This window comes from Wyeomyia smithii, chromosome 2, assembly GCF_029784165.1.
Source record: "Wyeomyia smithii strain HCP4-BCI-WySm-NY-G18 chromosome 2, ASM2978416v1, whole genome shotgun sequence".
In the NCBI taxonomy this organism is placed as follows: domain Eukaryota; kingdom Metazoa; phylum Arthropoda; class Insecta; order Diptera; family Culicidae; genus Wyeomyia; species Wyeomyia smithii.
Genome location: NC_073695.1, coordinates 236,226,647 through 236,247,845, shown reverse-complemented (window position 1 = coordinate 236,247,845; position 21,199 = coordinate 236,226,647). Strand labels below are relative to the sequence as shown.

Here is a 21,199-nt window from a genome sequence, read left to right as displayed (position 1 = left end):
TGATTTACAATTTTTATGAGCAAAATAAAGAAAAATCTAAAAGAGAGGTGTTCCACTATTTTAAACATCTTGGAGTTACAAAAAAATATTTATATGGGTCATTCCATACGAAGTGTACATGCCACTAGGACACGACCATCACGGATTTGGCTCAAAGCTGGGGGAATTATTCATCTAGGTTCACTATGAAAAAATCCCAATTTTGGTGTCGATTGGAATACCCCCCGCTCTGTCTGAACCCTTCTCTTTGTGACAAAGTCAGGCAATTTTTGTTCAAAATTCGGTTTTTCTTTTTCTTACAAATCATAGATGTAGGAGGTCCGCAAAATACTGATAGATGATTTTTGAAGAAAATAAACCAAGGAATCAAAAAAAAATTTTTTTGACTGGAAGTGTTGCCAGATAGATTATTTTTGTATTTGAAAACTAAATTTACATTTTTCGGCATATGTAGCTGAGTTTATTTTAAATTTGAAGGTTTCATCGTGTCTCTCGGAAAATTTTACATAAGAAACACTTATCACCCCGTGGTAATATGAGCCAATCTCGAGATATAGCATTTTTACAAAAATGGTTTTAAATTTCGTAATAAGTTTTTCGTAAAAATGCTATATCTCGAGATTGGCTCATATTACCACGGGCCGATAAGTGTTTCTTATGTGAAATTTTCCGAGAGACACGATGAAACCTTAAAATTAAAAATAAACTCAGCTACATTTGCCGAAAAATGCAAATTTAGTTTTAAAATAGAAAAATAATCTATCTGGCAATACTTCCGGCCAAAAATAATATTTTTTTCTGGATTTCTTGGTTTATTTTCTTCAAAATTCACTCATCACTATTTTTCGGGTGCCTCACGGCTATAAACTATAAAATAAATTAATTACGAAAATTACAACTATTTTCGTAAAAATGTTATATCTCGAGATTGGCTCATATTACCTCGGCATGATAGTTGTTTCTTCGTGAAATTTTCCAAGGAACACGATGAAATTATCAAATTTATAATAAAATGGCTGCATTTGCCGAAAAATGTAAATTTAGTTTTCAAATACAATAATAATGTATCTGGCAACACTTCCAGTCAAAAATTATATTTTTTTTTATTCCTTGGTTTATTTTCTTTAAAAATCATCTATCAGTATTTTGCGGACGTCCTACATCTATGAATTGTAAGAAAAAGAAAAACGGAATTTTGAACAAAAATTGCCTGACTTTGTCACAAAGAGGGGGGTCCAACAGAGCGGGGGATATTCCAATCGACACTAAAATTGGGATTTTTTCTCCAACTTTGAGCCAAATCCGTGATGGTCGTGTCCAAGTTTATTCTTTTCCGTGGTCACTTCGTATGGAATGACTCATATACATTACTGTCAAACTCTTCGAGAATAGACATACCTTCAAAAGAAAATCTGGTTCCGGACGAAAATGCACTTTACAAGACAGCAAAGTTCCAGACAAATTGAAGGCGGAAATGACTGGTTGATCGGTGAAATCATTTCGTGAGCAGGGTCATCAGGTATCAGGTTGATCCAAAAACGATGAAAGAGTATCTGCATGAAATGGGTATAAAACTTAGAATATAAGTACCATATAAGTACCATTTCTAGGCAAATTCGAAGCGGAGTGTCTACCATAAAGGTTACAGAGCAAAAAACGTCGATTTTTTTATCGAAAAATGAAAAAAGAGCTCAAAAAAATTGAACATCCGGAATTCAGAAAGCAATGATTTTACATTTACTTAAATTACATTACTTAAATAAACAAACAAGTTCAGAAAAAAAAGCTGCGTAAGATTTTCATTTGGAATTGAAAGTTTGTTCGAATTTTTTCCTCATACGTTAAGCTTATGATGCTCCAGTTTTCTTTTAAATGAAATCGAGAACAGGAAACAGATCGACACCATAAATTTCGACTTCTCAAAGGCATTTGACAAAGTACCACACAATATTGCTAGAGTTAAACTTTCCATTCTGGATTACGGATTGGTTGCGCTCCTATTTGACACAGTGAAATGCTTTCGTCAACGTCAACGGCTCACACTCTCGTATCTTCTCCTTCGCATCTGGTGTTCCACAAGGTAGTGTCCTAGGTCCGCTCATATATATTTTTTTTCATCAATCTATGCTTTCGTTTGAAATGTGGTATACTGCTGTACGCTGACAATTTTAAAATTTATCGCATTGTGAAGACTCACCTCGATTGTTATGCGCAACAAACAAACAGATGAGCTACAACATTGGTGCCTTGAAATCGGGATGGAATAAATCATCGAGAAATGTTAATCTATTACATTTTCTCTCCGGAAAACTAGAATCGAATTCTACTACTCTATTGGAGTGAAAAACCTTGCAACGCGTTGCTTCTATCCGAGCTATTGGAATTGTCGTTGATAGTAAATTTGAGTTCGAAGAGCACATTTCTATCGAAACCGCTAACGCATTCGCAAAATAGGATTTATTCCACCAAAGACTTCAATAACATTTATGCTCTCAGGGCACTGTACCAGTATATTCGATTTTAATATTTCTAAATGTATTTTAAGAAATAGAGTTAAAGCCTTAGAATACTTTAAATTCGGTGGAACTTTTGTTATAACAAGTTCAAGATGCTTTCAAATAATTTAAAAAAAAATAAAAAACGGAAAGTCGCCATTTTGGATTTTTGAGCGTTCTGAAAACACTTGTATTGGATATTACTCGAAGATTCACGACTTTTTTATAGATTTCAAAACATCTGGAGTTGATTCTAGGCTTCTGAACATCATCCCCATGTCGGATATATACATATTGGATAATTCTCGGTCATTTTAGGTAATTTTCCAGAAAACTAGTAGTCGCCATCTTGGATTTCAGAAAAGTGTCTGAAGTTGATTTCCAGCTTCAAGGTGTCACACTGATTACGGGAATATTGGATGTTTTGAAACCAGAATCCAAGATCAATTGAGTATTCCAAGATGGCGACTTCCGGTTTCTGGGATACAGCCTAAAATTGGCAAACAGCACCCAAAATAGATTTTGCCGGAATCAGAATGATATCCAGAGGCCGAAAATCGATGCCATTTAAAAATCCAAAATGGTGACTTTCGGTTGTTGGAATACAGCAAAAAATGGCCAAATATCATCTAATACCATAGATATAGGTATTTCTGAATCGTGAAGATGCCCATACGCTTTTTAAGAATAATGATGTTGTCTTTGATGCATTGAAGTATAACTGTTATATATGACATAACATTTGTGAAGTGAAGTGAAAGTGAAGTGAAATAAAAGCAAAGATTCCTAATATTGAACACTTTAATCCCGAGCAACGCCAGGAACGTTCAACTGGTATTAAAATAAACAAAACATCGGAAAACATGGAATACAAAACAGAAGCAGAAAAGTAACCTTGGATTAATTGAAGATAGAAGAAGATAAATGTTGATTTGACAATTGGGGGTGAGACACTATCAAGAAGTAGTATGAATGATGCAATTAAAATAACATCACAATATTTAAATCAATGAATAAAATCAAAAAAAAAATGTATGCGAGATTTCAAAATCAGCAAAAAAAAAACTTAAATCAATCAACATAATGAATATGTAAAACAGGAAATAAATGAAAATTATACTCAACAAAAATATGTATAAGAATGTGCAACAAAGGAAAATGAAAAAAATTTATAATGAAATTGTAAAATGGAACAGATTAGATTAGATTTACTACTACTAAACTTATTTGAAGTCACGTACAAATAATCTTCCAAATCGCGTAAAAATAATTCGCGTTATTGTAAAAAAATTCTCGTTTAAAAAACGCATACAAATGGCCTGCTTGAAAGAGACCCGAGCGTAGTTTCTTCTTTGTCTTCCGAGAATCACCTTTCTGGGATTTGCGTTTTTATCATTTTAACTACTGTTATTTCGATGCTTTTTCTTTTAAGGTTTGACATGCCAAGGTTCTGCTACTATTATTCACATTGTTCGTGATACCGATACCAGTCATGCCGCCTCGTTATTTGACGCTTCTCAAAAAATTATTCCTCTTTACTGAATAACAGTCTGATGAAATTTGCAAAGGTTTCATTTTACTAATTCTGCTGTTAATGATGTTATTTTTGCGATTCCGCTAGCTTGCATTTTATTGTATTCTCTTAATCTGCTTTTGAAAGTGCTGCCATTCGTGATTACGAAAAATGTGTTTTTGAGGTTATGTTTTTTAACTCTTTCTATGAGTTGTGTAATCAAATTATTTTTCCTTACTATTCGGTTTTTCGTATTTTTTCTTCATTGAATTGGTATATTTGATAATTACGTTTTGCAGCTATTCATTTTTATATATTTATTTTTCTAAATTGGGGCAAATTTTGTTGTAAAACCAACGCATCTGTTAATGCCTGCCAGCGCAACGAGTAGAACCCATTACCAAAGACACCCCCTCGTACAGGCAACGACAAATAAAAACGACAAAGTGGGCACATTCTGTTGGAAAAGCTATTTCCACGATTAACAGAACATGCATTTTCATTCACCAACCAGCACCATTAGCCGCGCGAAACTCAAACCGGCTAAAATGGTAAACGTAACGTACAGATGTTTAGTTTAGCTTTTTTTTAGATTCTGCTATTAGAAGCTTCATTCCCAGAATCGTCACGAGGAATAAATTGGTGATGGTGTACTTTTGCTTAGTAGCATCATAACTCAACGGAGGATGCTAAAAAGTAAACAAAAATATGCCGGCACATTCCTCAAGCAGATTTGTACGTGTTTTCCCGTGAATATGATGGAATTCCGTATGGTACAAGTATCCGGTTGAACGTGCGATATATGTTAGTACTGAATAAATTAGAATAAATTTCAGACGAAACGATTTTTGGTGTGGATTTCAAACGAGAATGTTAGATGTTAGTTTATCATTTTCACGGAAAACCCATTTATTTTTACTGATTACCTTTATTCGTAGAACCAGACTTTCGCACGAGTTCTCGTCTCGTTTTCAAAGGCGTAATTGTCGATGTTATATCATGTTCGTGACAGTTGGGAGAATCAGTTTAGGAAATAACTTTAAAAAAAAGTTCAAGGTACGGCTAAAAATATCATTAATTCCTGGTACTTATCCTCAAATTTAGCATCCCTCTTCAAGTGGTTTTGTGTTGTTTGGCTGGATCGCCAGATTTCCCCATTTTCTACTTCTCCGATCGTCATAACAAAAGAAAAAGTTTCTCGAAACGATTGAATTCATGTTCACTCGGCGCCGTCGAAATAATTAACTCAATCCGACGGAAAGTCTCTTCAACCTTAAACGTTGCGTGCTGGCCAGTGTTCGTTAGGGAATTTTCGAAACGAAAAACTTTCCAACCTAATTTATTGCTAAATGAAATGGGTATTAGGCTGAACGTGTCGGGACGCATTGTACTGATGTCTGGGATGTGCCGTACACACTGGCGATCAGTTTAATCGAAAACATTCTTGGTTTTTTGTTGGAAGACAATTTAATTTTAGAACGAATTTTGCTTTTAAACGTTATCCGATATCATATTTCACTTTTCCAATATCGAATATCGCTTCTCATACAACACAAAGCTAAACGGCTATATTTTCACGTTGATTATCTGTATTTTCACGTTGACATAAAAAGCTTCCACCCCAACAAGCCAATGATTAATAGCGCAACCCGTCTAGTGTTTAAATTGAACCTGTTATCTGTGCGTGAAATATTAAATTTTCCGCACGAAAATAAAACCAAGCTTCGGGGTCAGGGACGGGCAGAAAAATCGCATCATTTAATCTTCCACTAAATAGAGCAGACGTCGTCGAGCCAGGCTCATTTGGGAGCGTTATTTTTTTATCATTAAAAGTTGACACGTTTTACCATGACCCCGCACCTTTCGCTTGACTGGTACCGATCAAACAGGAAGGGAACGGAAACTGATTCGGCAGTCTCCTATAGCTGGTAAACTGAGCAATGATTAATCGTCACGAATGAAACTTGGTGGAAAGGATAGATAAGCTTGATTGATTTTGCGATTACTCCTGAAAACTGCAGTTCACCGCTTGAAATTATGTCGATTCCGCGATACTCCTTTTAAATCGAAATATAAATAAACGATTAGTTTGCATGTCTTTGTTGCTATTTATTTTCAAACTACCATTTATTTTACATTAGCAATTTTCGAGCGATTCACTAGATGCTACCGGTATCACATCGAATAAAAAAGCGACCGCAACGCAAGAAAAACTATGTACTATGTGCAAAAAAAAAACATTCTCCTCTGAAACAGCCTTGCCAGCTTTGTTCCTCTTTCAGAGGTTAATTTTCCTGATTATGTTTACATTTCCCAGAACGGGCCAGCAAAGGATAAGAGCTGTTGCGGCTGCTGCTGGCTGCTCTGAGGGTCTTTAGACTGCTTCTCGATTTGGGGCGGATTAAGCTTGGAGATGCTTTGAACAACAGCGCCAATTCCTAGAAGTGTCATCAACGCTAACACGCCTTGAGTGCGCAGCAATCGGAACTGAAGATGGTTAGTTGGTCGACATGCGGTGTGGGAAATAAGCTGTTAACGTCTCTGACCCTTTTAGCTGAGAAACGTTCGAAGCGTTTGTCTGACCGGACAATCCGACGCTGCAAAAGACACAAAAGAAAGCGCAAGTTTGTTGCAAACAATGCATAGGATCTATATTTAGTATCAAACAAATTGATATTAGACATAAGTGAGAAAATTGTTGCTGACACTTTAGTTTAGTTGCCACTAGAGAGGGAAGCAAAATATATTTTTACAAAAACTAAATGCATATGATTTCATTTGTTCTAAATATTATTTAGAGCGGGGGCCTAGTGTGGTTGGTAACGTCTCCGCCAACCACGCTCGACGCCTGGGTTCGAATCCCACCGCCGACATAGGTGTCGATGGTTGTGAGGTGGCGTGATCCACTCACAACCAACCCAACTGGTCATTCTGTGCCGAACACGCATCAGTATCGGACGTGTGATCGGTGATCGCTCCGATAGAATATAAAACAAAAGACGTGTGAACAAGTGTTGGCATTGTTTGCCTGGTCGAGTGAAATAAATCCGGGTTCAAGGTCGCACCTTTGTGCAACTGTTTCGCATCGTGACTACCAGCTGGTGCGTAAGCCGATTTGGCTGCTGGCTGAATTGTGCTACAGCAGTGGACGAGACACAAAATAGGAAAAAGAAGAAGCCATCAGTTGACAGTGAGTTGTATCGCTGTGTGGAGTGATCTCACACCTGGCTCGCTGCTGGTGGCTGTTTGGTGCTGCTGTATTGGTGCTGCTGGCTGTAACGGCTGCAACTTCGAACGATCGGACAACCAACCTTACTGGAAGGGAGAAGTAAAAAGGTACGTGCTCTTGTCGGCGCTAGTGCGCTAGACTTAGTGGGATGGATGTAGATCCCTCGCCTCCCGCGCCACCATCCCCGAACCCCTCTGACCCTGACCCTTCTGTTACCCCCTCCCCTGTTCATTTTTCAGTCCCCCCTCGCCCCAGGCTTTACCCAGGGCAGCTATACTGTCTATTTTCGGCCAAAGGCGGGACCGAAATCGAAACAGTTGAACCTCTTGCAGATTTTTAAAGACCTGACGAAGGAGTACAAGGGCGTGACCGAAATTTCCAAGGTCCGGCCTAACAAGCTCCATGTCGTGGCCAGTAACCTGAAAGAGGCCAACGATATAGCCTGCTCTGAGCTCTTCACACGCGAGTATCGCGTTTACATACCCGCACGAGACGTGGAGATCGACGGTGTCATAACCGATTCGAGTCTGTCCGGCGAGTGTATACTGGAAAGTGCCAAAGGGTGCTTTAAAAACAAAACCTGTCCCGATGTAAAGGTACTTGACTGCAAGCAATTGCGGTCAGCATCGATCATCGGTGGCAAAACAGTATACACCCCGTCAGACTCGTTTCGAGTTACGTTCGCCGGGTCAGCGCTACCAAGCCACGTCTCGATCCACCGGGTTCGTCTCCCTGTGCGATTATATGTACCTCGCGTCATGAACTGCCTGAATTGTAAGCAGTTAGGCCACACCGCCGTCTACTGTTGCAATAAGGTACGTTGTGGCAAGTGTGGGGAGAATCATGCGGATGATTCCTGCAGTAAAAATGCTGAAAAATGCATTCACTGTGGGGAGAGTCAGCATGAGCTCTCGAAATGTGCGGTGTACATGCAGCGCAGGGATAAAATAAAGAGGTCTCTCAAAGAGCGTTCGAAGCGTTCTTACGCTGAGATGCTGAAGAAGACCGTTACCACTTCTCCCATTACATCAAACACTTATGATCTGTTGTCCTCTGAAGAAACTGATTCTGACGATTCACCAGCGGGAACATCTTACGCCAATCCTGGGGAGTCTAGAAAGAGGAAAAATATTTCCTCTCCTAAACTTCCCAGAAAAGGTCCTAAGATTTCTCAAAGTGAAATGAAAGTTACAAGCAAACCAAACAGTGCTGCGGAAAAACCGAAGCAAACTCCTCCTGGGCTTGCAAATTTAAAGTCCAAGAAGGAGTTCCCAGCACTGCCAGGAACATCTAAAACCCCAGTTGTTCCTTTTGCACATCCAGTTGATGAAACAAACTCTGGATTAGTGAAATTTTCTGACATTGTGGACTGGATTTTTGAAAACTTCAATATACCTGATCCAATTAAAAATTTCCTCACAGTACTTCTCCCAACAGTTAGATCATTTTTGAAGCAGTTGACTGCTCAATGGCCCCTCCTTGCAGCGATCGTATCCTTCGATGCCTAATTCAACTGCGTATATGAAGGATTCTATCTCTGTCTTACAGTGGAATTGTAGAAGTATTTTACCAAAAATTGATTCGTTTAAAGTTTTGATAAATAAAAACAAATGCGATGCATTTTCCCTTTGTGAAACTTGGCTTACTTCAAATATTGATCTCAACTTCCATGATTTTAATATTATTCACCTTGATCGAGACACCCCATATGGAGGAGTACTTCTAGGGATTAAAAAGTGCTATTCTTTCTATCGTATTAACCTCCCCTCGATCACAGGCTTCGAAGTTGTCGCATGTCAAATGACAATACAAGGTAAAGAGCTTTGTATTGCCTCAATATATATTCCTCCCAGAGCACAGGTTGGGCAACGGTTGCTCTTTGATTTAATAGAACTTCTTCCCTCGCCACGTTTGATTTTGGGAGACTTCAACTCTCATGGTGTGGCTTGGGGTTCCCCCTACATAATAACCGCTCCTCTTTAATCTATAACCTTTGCGATGACTTCGACATGACTATTTTGAACAACGGTGAAATGACACGTATCCCGAAACCCCCAGCGCGCCCAAGCGCTTTGGATCTATCCTTATGTTCGACGTCGCTACGGTTGGATTGCACATGGAAGGTAATCCTCGATCCTCACGGTAGCGACCATCTGCCTATTCTTATTTCAATTACTAACGGTTCAACTCGCATGCAACCAATTGACATTCCGTATGACTTCACACGGAATGTCGATTGGAAGTTATACGAGGAAATGATTTCAAAAGCGGTCGAGTCGATTCAACATCACCCACCACTTGAAGAATACAACCTCCTCGCGGGCTTAATCCTCGACGCCGCGTTGCAAGTCCAAACGAAGAAATATCCCGGCGTAACAATCAAAGAGCGGCCTCCAACTCCGTGGTGGGACAAAGAGTGCTCCGATGTCTACACGCAAAGATCCGACGCGTTTTTGGCCTTCCAGAAGGGAGGTATACCCGACGACTATATACGGTATTCGGAGCTTAATACCAAGCTTAAAAGCCTGGCTAAAGCAAAGAAACGCGGATATTGGCGTCGGTTCGTGAACGAGACGTCGAGGGAGACATCGATGAGCACTCTTTGGAACACAGCCCGAAGAATGCGGAATCGCGTAATGGTCAACGAAAGCGAGGAGTCTTCAAGTCGGTGGATATTTGATTTTGCCAGGAAAGTATGTCCGGACTCTGTTCCTGAGCAAAACATTGTTCGCGATGCGTCTCCGGGCCACGACGCGATACAATCACTTTTTACGATGGCAGAATTTTCAGTTGCCCTCCTGTCCTGTAACAATAACGCGCCTGGGTTAGATAGAATCAAATTCAACTTGTTGAAGAATCTACCCGGCAATGCCAAGAGGCGCTTGTTGAACTTGTTCAATAAGTTCCTGGTGCAAAACATTGTACCGCAGGATTGGAGGCAAGTGAAGGTGATCGCCATCCAAAAACAAGGGAAACCAGCTTCTGATCACAACTCTTATAGGCCGATTGCAATCCTGTATCCGGAAATTGATGGAAAAAATGATACTCTGTCGTTTAGACCATTGGGTCGAATCAAATGGTCTACTATCAGATACTCAGTTTGGCTTCCGCCGTGCCAAAGGGACGAATGATTGTCTTGCGTTGCTTTCAACAGATATTCAGCTGGCGTATGCTCGCAAAGAACAAATGGCGTCTGCGTTCTTGGACATTAAGGGGGCTTTTGATTCCGTTTCTATTGACATTCTTTCGGGCAAACTTCACCGACAAGGATTTTCTCCAATTTTGAACAATTTTTTGCACAATTTGTTGTTCGAAAAGCACATGCATTTTACGCACGGCGATTTGGCAACTTTTCGCATTAGCTGGGTCTTCCCCAGGGCTCATGTTTAAGCCCCCTTCTTTACAACTTTTATGTAAATGACATCGACGAATGTCTGGCAAATTCATGCACGATAAGACAATTTGCAGACGACAGTGTAATCTCTGTTACAGGAGCCAAACCTGCCGATTTGCAAGGACCATTGCAAGATACCTTGGACAATTTGTCTGCTTGGGCTTTACAGCTAGGTATCGAATTCTCTCCGGAGAAGACTGAGATAGTAGTTTTTTCTAGGAAGCATGAACCTGCTCAGCTTCAAACACAATTAATGGGTAAAACGATTTCTCAGGTTTTGGTACACAAATATCTTGGTATCTGGTTCGACTCTAAAGGCACCTGGGGTTGTCACGTGAGGTATCTGATGAAAAAATGTCAACAAAGAGTGAATTTTCTTCGTACAATAACCGGACAATGGTGGGGAGCCCATCCAGGAGACCTTATAAGGCTTTACCAAACAACGATATTGTCTGTTATTGAATACGGGTGTTTCTGCTTCCGCTCCGCAGCAAACACACATCTGATCAAACTGGAGCGAATACAATATCGTTGTTTGCGTATCGCCTTGGGTTGCATGCAGTCGACCCATACGATGAGTTTGGAGGTCTTAGCTGGAGTACTACCATTGAAAACTGCTTCTGGAGCCTGTCTTCTCGTATTCTTATCAAATGTGAGGTCTTGAACCGTCCTGTGATTGAAAATTTTGAAAGGTTAATCGAACTTAATTCTCAAACCCGTTTTATGACATTGTATTTCAATCACACGTCCCAAAATATTAACCCTTCTTCGAATATTCCAAATCGTGTCGACTTATCAAATACTTCTGATTCTACTGTGTTTTTCGATACATCCATGATAGAAGAAACTCGTGGAATCCCGGATATTTACGCGTGCAGCAGATCCCCAAAATTTTTTCCAATAAATATCGAAACATCAACTGCGACAATATGTTCTACACTGACGGAACACTTCTTGATGGGTCCACTGGCTTCGGTATTTTCAATAACAATTTAACCGTCTCCCATAAGCTTGATAATTCGCTTCTGTTTACGTCGCAGAATTGGCTGCAATTCAATACACCCTAGGGATTATCGAAAAAATGCCCACGGACCATTATTTCATGTCCAATCACTATAGATTTGACGCGCATCTCCGTCGTGTTGGGCTCGGGGAAAGTGGTATCTGTGCCTGTGGTGAAGGTTATCACGACATAGAGCACGTTGTTTGGTCATGCCCTGTACACCGTGACGCCAGGTCTAAATTAATAGCTTCCCTGCAGGTCGAAAGTTGGCAGCCGGCTGTTCCTGTTCGTGATGTCTTGGCGAGCCGTGACCTATCCTTCATGTCCCTTATATACGTTTTCCTGAAATCCATCCACGCCCCAGTTTAATCCTATTCCCTTCCGCCTACATCCAACCAAACGACAAGAACACGTTAAGACCCCGGATCCGGAAACAGCAACTAGACCCGCACGATACTCTCAGGTCCCGAGGGAGACAACCCAATATGCCAGTCCGTAATATCTTGGCCCAGCAGCGGAACATGTGCTTACCTATGGCAATGAAAACCATCATACAGTAAACCAGTGCTTTTAATGCAAAATATTATAGCTTTAAGTTAGATTTAGTTTCAGCTCGTAGTCGGCAGCGAGGATAAAAAATTTGCTTTTAGTTATTAAGATACTTTAGAAAGTAAGCTACCAGATATAATTGGCGCCGTTAAACATTAAATTGTATTTGTGCCGTGTCAAATAAATTATAGATGAACAAAAATAATGTACATAATGGTTTGAAACCCGACTCCCTCTTCTATAAGGGAGGGATCCCATGAAAATGAAACACAAATTTCGCACAGCTCAAGAACCAATCAAGAAAATACAACCAAATTTGGTATGTGAATGTTTTTAGAGGTAACAAATATGTCCATAATGGTTTAACGCCCCTCCCTCTTCTGGAAGTACATGTTTCTTCACAAATTTCTGCACATCTCGCGAACTAATCAACTAAATGGAACCATATTGGCAGGTGAATGTTTTTAGTGGTAACAAATATGTTCTATAATCGACCTCAGACAACATTTTAGATTGTAAGATGGCAACTTCCGGTTTCTGGAAAACAGCTGAAAATGACCGATTTCCACCCAATATAACAATATCCGGATCTAGAATAATACACAGGAGCTAAAATCGACCACAGATAGCATTTTAAATTCTAAGATGGCGACTTCCGGTTTCTGAAAACAGCAGAAAATGACCAAGTACCACCCAATATGAGTTTTTCTCTAACCAGTATGCCGTTCAAAATCCAGAAATTGTCTCCAAATGCCATTATTAAATCCAAAATGACGACTTCCGGTGTCGGAAAAACAGCGGCAAATGATTAAATACCACCCAATATGGGTATTTCCGGAGCCGTAATGATGCACTGGAGCCACAAATCGACTTCAGACAACATTTTGAATTGTAAGATGGCAACTTCCGGTTTTTGGAAAACAGCCTGAAATGAACGATTCCCATTATATATTAGTATTTCTGGAACCAGAAAGATGCACAGAAGCTAAAAATTGATCACAGACACAATCTTGAATTTTGAGATGGTGACTTCCGGTGTCTGGCAAACAGCCGGAAATGACCAAATACCATTCAATATGAATGTTTTCGGAACCAGAATTACGCCCAGATGACAGAAATTGATTTCACAAAAATTTTGAAGTCCAAAATGACGACTTTCGGCTTCTGAAAAACAGTCCAAAGTGACCAAATATCACCCAATATGAGTTTTTCTGTAACCAGTATCCTAAATACCATTTTGCAATCCAAGATGGCGACTACCGGTTTGTGAAAAACAGCCTAAAATAAACAAATACCATCCAATATGAGTATCTCTGGAACCAGAATGCAAGGAGCTAACAATTGACCTCAGGCACCATTTTGAATTGCTAAATGGCAACTTATAGGCAACAGTCGGAAATGACCGAATAATACTCAATATGGATATTCCCGTAAACGTGATGATGCATAGAAACCAAACATTGACCCTGGACACCATTTTGAATTTGAAGACGACCACTTTTAGTTTCTGGAAAACAACCAAAAATACCTCCCAATATGGGTATTTCCGGTGTCAGATTGATGCCAGAAAGTCTGCTGATAATGACAGAATACTACCCAATATGAATATATTCAGAGTTAAGGCGATGTACAGAAGCCAAAAGTCGAGGATGTTGTCATTTCGATAAAACTAATCATTTCAAACGATTTGTCTTTTGACTTTGATCATATCCTATGGCCGATTCGTCGTGCATTTGCAGACTTTAAACACATCGCAAGGAATCAATGAATTTGGAACGTTCAAATAGTACAAAACCACATTTAAATTATGTTGAGACCACATATATCAATCAAAGCAGGTATAGTTTTAAATTGCCTTTGAATTTCTTTTCTTTCCATAACTTTTGAGCCACATATCAAATTGTTATGAAGTTTGTTATTTGTAAGTTTGAGGGATGACTTGTTCGTATGACACTAGTTATGTTCAAATAAGTCATGTAATCTTTGAAATAATAGACTTTCGTTGTTTTACTTACAATTTAATACATAACGGTGGCTTAAGTTTGATTATAATCAAATGAAATGGGAACGTGTAGGGCAGCCAAACTTTGAAACCACGTGTTCAATCATAATTCATCAGTTAACCCGTTAACTAGCCCGCTCATCTGAAAATAATAATCAAATCGGTTGTGTAGTTTCTGAGATAATGAAGTTTCGTGATTTTCACAAGTCGGCACATTACAAATGAAGTTACAGTTCGATTACAGTAAAATTCAATAGGGTGTTCTGAGGCAGCTAGACCATTCATTTGACACTAATTTTGTGGAAATCGGGTCGGCCATCTCTGAGAAAAGTGAGTGAGTCCAAGTAGTCTTCGGAATATGGTCCTTTGCATAGCTGGATTTCACATTTTAAACATAACAGGCAAAGTAACAGTCCGATTGCAAAACAAATCAATAGGGTCTTATGGGGCAACTAGACCTTCCATTTGACACTGATTTTATGAAAATCGGTACAGCCATCTCTGAGAAACATGAGTGAGATTAAACAGTCTTCAGAACACGTTTCTTTTCATAACCACAAATTCAATATTTATGAAATTCAAAACTTAAAGGTTTTCTAGGTAGCCCGTTTTTTTGAGACCAATTTTGTTCAAATCGGTTGTGTAGTTTCTGAGATATTGATGTTTCATGATTTTCACATTTTTAAACATAACCTCTAAACTAAAAATCCGATTACAATAAAATTCAATAGGGTCTTATGGGGCAACTACACCTTTCATTTGCAATTAATTTGATGAAAATCGGTCCAGCCATCTCTGAAAAAAGTGAGTGAGAATAAAAATCTGCACATACACACACACACATACACACACACACACATACAGAAAATGCTCAGCTCGTCGAGCTAAGTCGAGTGATATATGCCATTCGGCCCTTTGGAGCACTTTTATACTTTCGGTTTTGCAAGTGATTGCTATACCTTTCTAGGACAAAAATAATTTCAACTGTTTCAATTTTGCTCAGAATTTGTCACCAGAGAAAAAATATACTTGTATTTCTCTCATTTGCCTATTAGGGTGTCAAAATTTTTGATTTTATGTATTTCCTAGCTAGAGGGACCAAAAATGTTCAATACGTTCCAAATCGCTCGGTCCCTGGTCATCAAAACTCTTTAGAACTTGTTAGGAGATACCAAAACCTTGAAAATAAACAAAGACCCAGCCCGCGAGCTCCTGGGAGTAAAAAGAAACCGTTCAGCAAAGTTGAAAATCTTTTTTTTTTTTTCATTGAAAATTTTTGCGTAGGACTACGTCTCTCAGGAAGTTCGGTTACATACTCGGTTACATGGGGATGTGAAATGAAAATCTGAAACCGGAAAAAGTGGAAAATATGTCCAATCTCATATACTAATAAATCGGTTAGTTTTCGATGGATTTCCTTCGTTCTTGCAGCGATAGATTGTAAAATCTTCTAAGAATCCTCCCAAATGCAGAGAATAATAATTTTATTATTCTAACTATTGTACTATTAAAAATTGTCAAGCGTTGTCAAAACGCAAAATTCGACCTCTGATTGGTCGTTATCTGATTGCTCCCGAAGCACGGTCGACAGTGTGGTATAATTAAAAACTATATTAACTTTCCTTTCCTAGTTTACGATCCCAGAAATAATCCTGAAAATAAACAATTTTCCATTTCCCAAGCTTATGAGTCTATAACTCAAAACTTTATAACCGTCCCAAACACTTTATCCAAATATTCTGTTTCATTACTTAAACACTTTCCCACAGTCAGATTTCTTAATACCAAGCCAACATTCCAACAAACCGATTCCCACAATCGAAATCGATTGTTCTTAGTATCAATTTCCATAGACGCAATCCTCATCAATTCACATTTCGGCAAACAAAATTATAATTTCACACGATTCTAGCGGCGCTGCGTGTTAATGCTGACGCGCGCACTAGGCAACGTTCGATCGCGATGTTCCAACAACGTTCGGTTATGCACCAATATTTTCCAGCTATCATTGCGATCATTTTTCGTGGTCCGCTTTGATGACTTTCTTTCAATCATCGTGGATGCACTTGTCGCACCGATGACGCTAGCTATCTCGATCATGCAAGCACGCTACTGCGGGCAATGCATTGATCGATGTTTAGATTGGTTACGGTATGCGTAGTCTTACGGGCTGCGTATGCTAGCTTTTAATGTATGCATGTTCAGGCTTCTACCTGAATTGTATTATACAATTAAGCAGGGCCTAGGCTTAAGTCAAGACGGAAAAATAAAATCACTCTTATCATGACTTCGGAAAAGAGATGTGGTTAATCATGTTGCATGGAGAAAATTATTGTTACAACAGCATCACAGACTTAGTACCTAATTCGGAATGTACTATTTGGCCTATAGAAGAGCCTGTTCCAGCCGAATCTGCTCATATTAGTTCTAGACAGCGACAACAGCAGTTCTCACTTAGCAATAGCAGTGGCAGCGGATAGCAGCAGCAACTGTGGAAACGGATAGTAGCAGTTGCAGTGGGTATCAGCTACGATAGTGGTAGGGCCAGCTAATGCAGCGGCACTTCCTTAAGTAGAACACTGCCTTTGTGCGGTAGTGGGCAGCAACCGTAGTAGATACATAAGCCGGCCACTTCCTCCAATGAAAAGTTGTCTAATTTTGACAACACATCAACGTTTTGGAAAGCTGGTGTTCAAAATACATGATTCGGCAAGTTTTCAGTGTCAAAACAGCTTTTCACTGCGTTATTCATCAAAAGGAATACCTTATTCGCACTGTCAGTGTTAACATAACGCAAAGATTCGATCCACATCTTATCCGATATTGAATTAGTTGAACAGCAAATTGTCTATTTCAGGATAAATTAAATGCCTGAATGAAGAGTTGCCTCAGAACGTTTCTGAATTATCTTTTCCTTCATTATAATATGCATCATCCGAACAGCTTTTGTTATCTGCATTATTAAACCTCAAAAATTGTCAAGCCTAAATATGCAAGAAACTTGTTTGCGTTGTAGTGTTAGCTCCAGTCCTACTCAGTGATGTACCTATGTGCAAACCTTTTTTCGGTAGCACTTTAATTCTTCTTTCGTACAAAATTTTAAACATATTCAATACAAATAATGCAACAAACAACCTTATGTAGTTCTACGTCAACCTTCCGGTCGTGGCTTTGCATACAACCCTTGTGACTTTTCAATTACTTTCTTTTCTTATTTCCTCCTATGAAGCCACCTTACCATACGTTTTTCTGAAAGCCTATGGGAACATAATACACTATATAGTTATTCTGTTATTATGATCCAAACAAATTCAATGCGGGTATCCCGAAATTCTGCAATGAAATACCCTTGGAATCCGTGCATGGGCCTGTGACAGCTTATTTCACTGTTTTAAATTTACTACTCTTAAGTTTGGTTGTGTGAACTATCATTTTGTAAGTTCGTTCGAAGTAAGGGAAAAGTACTACCCCGAATGAAACCGGCATCGAGGTTTATTGCCCAAAACTTAATAATGACAGATTCCTATTCCAACTGCAAATGGTTCCACAATTTCGATTTGTACGAAAAAAAAAATAGAAATAGTAGTCTACTGAAAAAGACACAAAACCTATTGCTCTGATTAATTAAATACCGCTCGAAGTTAAATAGTGCTAGCAAAAGCAGTGCTAGAAAAAAGTGATAACTGTTATACAGTATAGTGCACACAAAAATAGAGACATATGCACCAAATTAAGACGCCATTTGCAATATACACCAGACAACCCATGTTGGACACCAACACACTGAACAATAAAACGATAATCTTTTCTACTCCTTGAAAAAGGTGAAATAAAGTCACCGAAACTGTCGGATTAAGAAACAAAAAATCGTTTTTGCTTCTATACACGGACTGATTAAGCCGATAAATCTACAAAATTAACCGCTACAGTCGACAAACAAACACCCTCCTAATGTATACCAACGGCGAGGGAGCAAAAATTCGCCAAACACCGGTATTGATTACGTACTCAGTAATTGGAAGAAATTATATGTGACAATCAAGCTAATGTAGTCGGGTAAGGAAGCAACTCGAAGCTTTGCCGCCTAAAAATATCCATATCGAATTCACTTTCCCCACTTCAATTTCTTCCTAATCTAAATCTAATTGTGAGCACGTCCTTTTTTGCACCACTCGCTCCTGGCGGTAGCAGCACGGTAGGTATTGATCGGAAATAGAACGAAAAGGATTTGCATGCTGGTGTTGCACAGCGGCAGCGACGGCATAAACTGGGAAATCGTTCTCCCCGTTCTGTCACATCGCAGCATCATTGAAATTAAAAATTTGGTTCCGCACAGGAAGGTAAACCCAATTACCGGTAGGTTCTCGAGGCGAGACTATTCAGACTCGACCAGCTACCCGTGCTTCACTGGTTGTCGGGATAGGTTTTTTACACTCGGGTTTACATCGGATTTACATCCCAACTCAATCGGGCAAGCAATTTACGCGCATTATATTGTGGTCATCGCAGTGGAGTTGTGTATTTTTAGAAATGCATTGCTTTACCCTGGAATTGATTCTACGTTCCCCGAATTTATGATTTGACAGCATTATGTAAACATCCTGTTCAGCTTTGCTGAACGGTTGGACATTTTCTTTGACTTCCGCTTACGAAGACACAAAGAGGAAATAATATTAGCATTTCCTAGGATTATCCCTCGTCAAAACAAGTCAACTCTTGAAATTGGCTTTGTCCGACACAGATCAGAACTCTCAGCTCGCATAATGATGCAACTCCAAGAACTGCTTTAATATACATATGACCTAAGTAGACGGCTTAAATATTTCTTATCCGCCACTGAGAAAATGTTTCAATGCGATTACCAAAACGACTAACAGCGTAGAAAAGCGATGCAAGCAAGTAGAAGCTTATTTTTAGCTTCCTGCAGTCAACTTTGTCTGTACAAAGAGTCGTTCCGTTCAGTCTAAGAATTTTACCCCGAAGCAATGCAAATTAATTTTAGCCGGAATTGTTTCCGCTTCCTGTGCCGACAGAGACAAATGGCTTCGGAATATATGGGTTTTTCGGAATTATGCCGGTACTGATGAATGGCGAACTGAACTAAGTTGTTTTCCTCAGCCATGTCGTTTAATCATTTTATAGCATTATTTTTACTATGCATATATTAATTCGGATAAGCTACAAAGTTTATTTATTATGACAACTACCATGCGTCTCCATCATTTCATATGTTGGTGGAGAGGAATAAAACTTTCAAAATATCGCAAATAAGATTTCTTCAAATTGATATACGAAAATGCTGCGTATAACATTAATCTGCTATTAAGCAAATTCTAAATCGAAAAGAATATATCGTAGGTTTATTTATTTTAGAAGAATGTCATCAATGTATTATTTTGACAAGCAACTCAAACTGTGTTGAGATATACTCACAAATTAGCTAACTCCTGACGTAACTAGTGTTCATCATCCGTTGTTCAGTAACTATAAATATGGATGAATATGCAGAGGGTTTAAAAGAAAACTTTATTCTCCAGCAGAGTTATTTTCTAGTTTCGTCACTCACACCCGAACCGTTCGCTCCAAGTCACACAATTTTCGAAGCTAAATCGCCTGTTCGGCAGGCAATTGACACTCACTTGACTCCGTATCCACTGATAAAACAACCACAATCATTTAATCCCACCTGAAAAAAGAAAAACGTTCGCATCAACGCACAAAGGAAAACGCAGCAAAATCCCTGCTGCTTTTCTTTTCCACCGAGTGGTGGCTCAACTCTAGCATTTAACCACGCGCCCGATTTACAGTCCTCTCACACACAACAGTCGACCTTTGCTAACGACAAAAAACAAAACTCGCTTCCGAGACGCGCCAAACCCGATAAGGCCGATCCAACCTGGATGTTGTCGAAGGAAAGAAAAAAAAACGGCGGCAAAGCAGTTTGCTGACTTGGCTACAGGTTGAAAACGCGACCACACTCGATGATAGCCCTGGAAAAACTGATACCAAGCAGCCGACAGTGGCCGTATGCTTGCTCGGCAGACTGCTAGTTTATGCTTATGCTGCCAGGATGGTTCTCCACTGAAGCGCCCGCATGCTGACGGGCTGCTTGACTGACTGACTGACTGAAGGGACCCAGCGGGGAGGTGAGATGGTTCGAGGTACGACTGCTACCGAGCGCAACAATTCTGAGTCTCGGCTTGGAACGACAGTGCAAAGCGCCCCTCAACCTGTTATCAGTTGTGGGAGAACATTTTCCCACTGGCTGATCGTCAGCTGGCGATGAGAGTGGAGCAAACCGAGGGAGAGCAAGAGCGATGGAGTTGCAAGGGTTGTCAGAATGGCTGATTGGAAAAGGCTAGTAGCTCATAAATGTTGATACATATAATTTATTATATTTCGAAGAAAGGTCCATTTGTGATTATACTAACACAGTTTTTGAAACGCGAGGACCGTCGCGTAAAAAGAACTTTTTCTAATTAAACTCGATGATAAACCTTTTTTTTAACTGAGTTTTATTCGAATAATAATTATATTGGAAATGAATTATTAGAATAAAAAAATGGAATTCCAAGTGATTTATGGAATGGAATGTCCCAATTACTGCCTTCGTACACGTTTGTTAAAGGGCGCGTAAAAATTCGCTTGCAAAAAACTTCGCGTGTGAAAAGTCTTTTATGATACCTTCTGAATATATTTGAGGCAGGAAAAGTGCAAAGGATTTGAACAAGGAATAAGGAAACAAGTTTTTGCTTGTGAAAAAAAGGTGCTGTAGAAATGTCAATCAGATCAGCTTCATCTCTGTATCTATACTCCAAAGCATCTGATAGGATCGTCGCAGAGTACTAAGAAAAAGTGTTCAAAATTTATTCCAGTTTTCGAAATTTGATGCATCATGAAAAACCTGTCAGAAGGGCGAACGAGTCATTTAATACCAAATACCTATCGGCCAAAATCGACCATTTTTATTTTGATGGAAAATTTGCACGCGGATTTGGCTTAGAAAATTAAAAG

General features: G+C 39.3%; 1 protein-coding gene across 6 annotated transcripts in view; it reads right to left on the bottom strand.

Annotated features, from left to right (window-relative positions):
- Positions 1-20,215, bottom strand: part of LOC129720799 (GTP-binding protein Di-Ras2) — a 239,372-nt gene extending 219,157 nt beyond the window's left edge. For 2 of the 6 annotated variants that reach the window (XM_055672547.1, XM_055672552.1), the window contains exons 1-2: positions 20,082-20,215; positions 19,619-19,871 (exon numbers count right to left, since the gene is read on the bottom strand). The gene's annotated coding sequence lies outside the window, so the exon portion shown is untranslated. Of the gene's footprint in view, positions 1-1,398; positions 1,554-19,618; positions 19,872-20,001 lie in introns of all 6 variants that reach the window. The other 4 variants (XM_055672551.1, XM_055672549.1, XM_055672548.1 and 1 more) reach the window with 4 other exon arrangements.
- Positions 20,216-21,199: the final 984 nt, after the last annotated feature.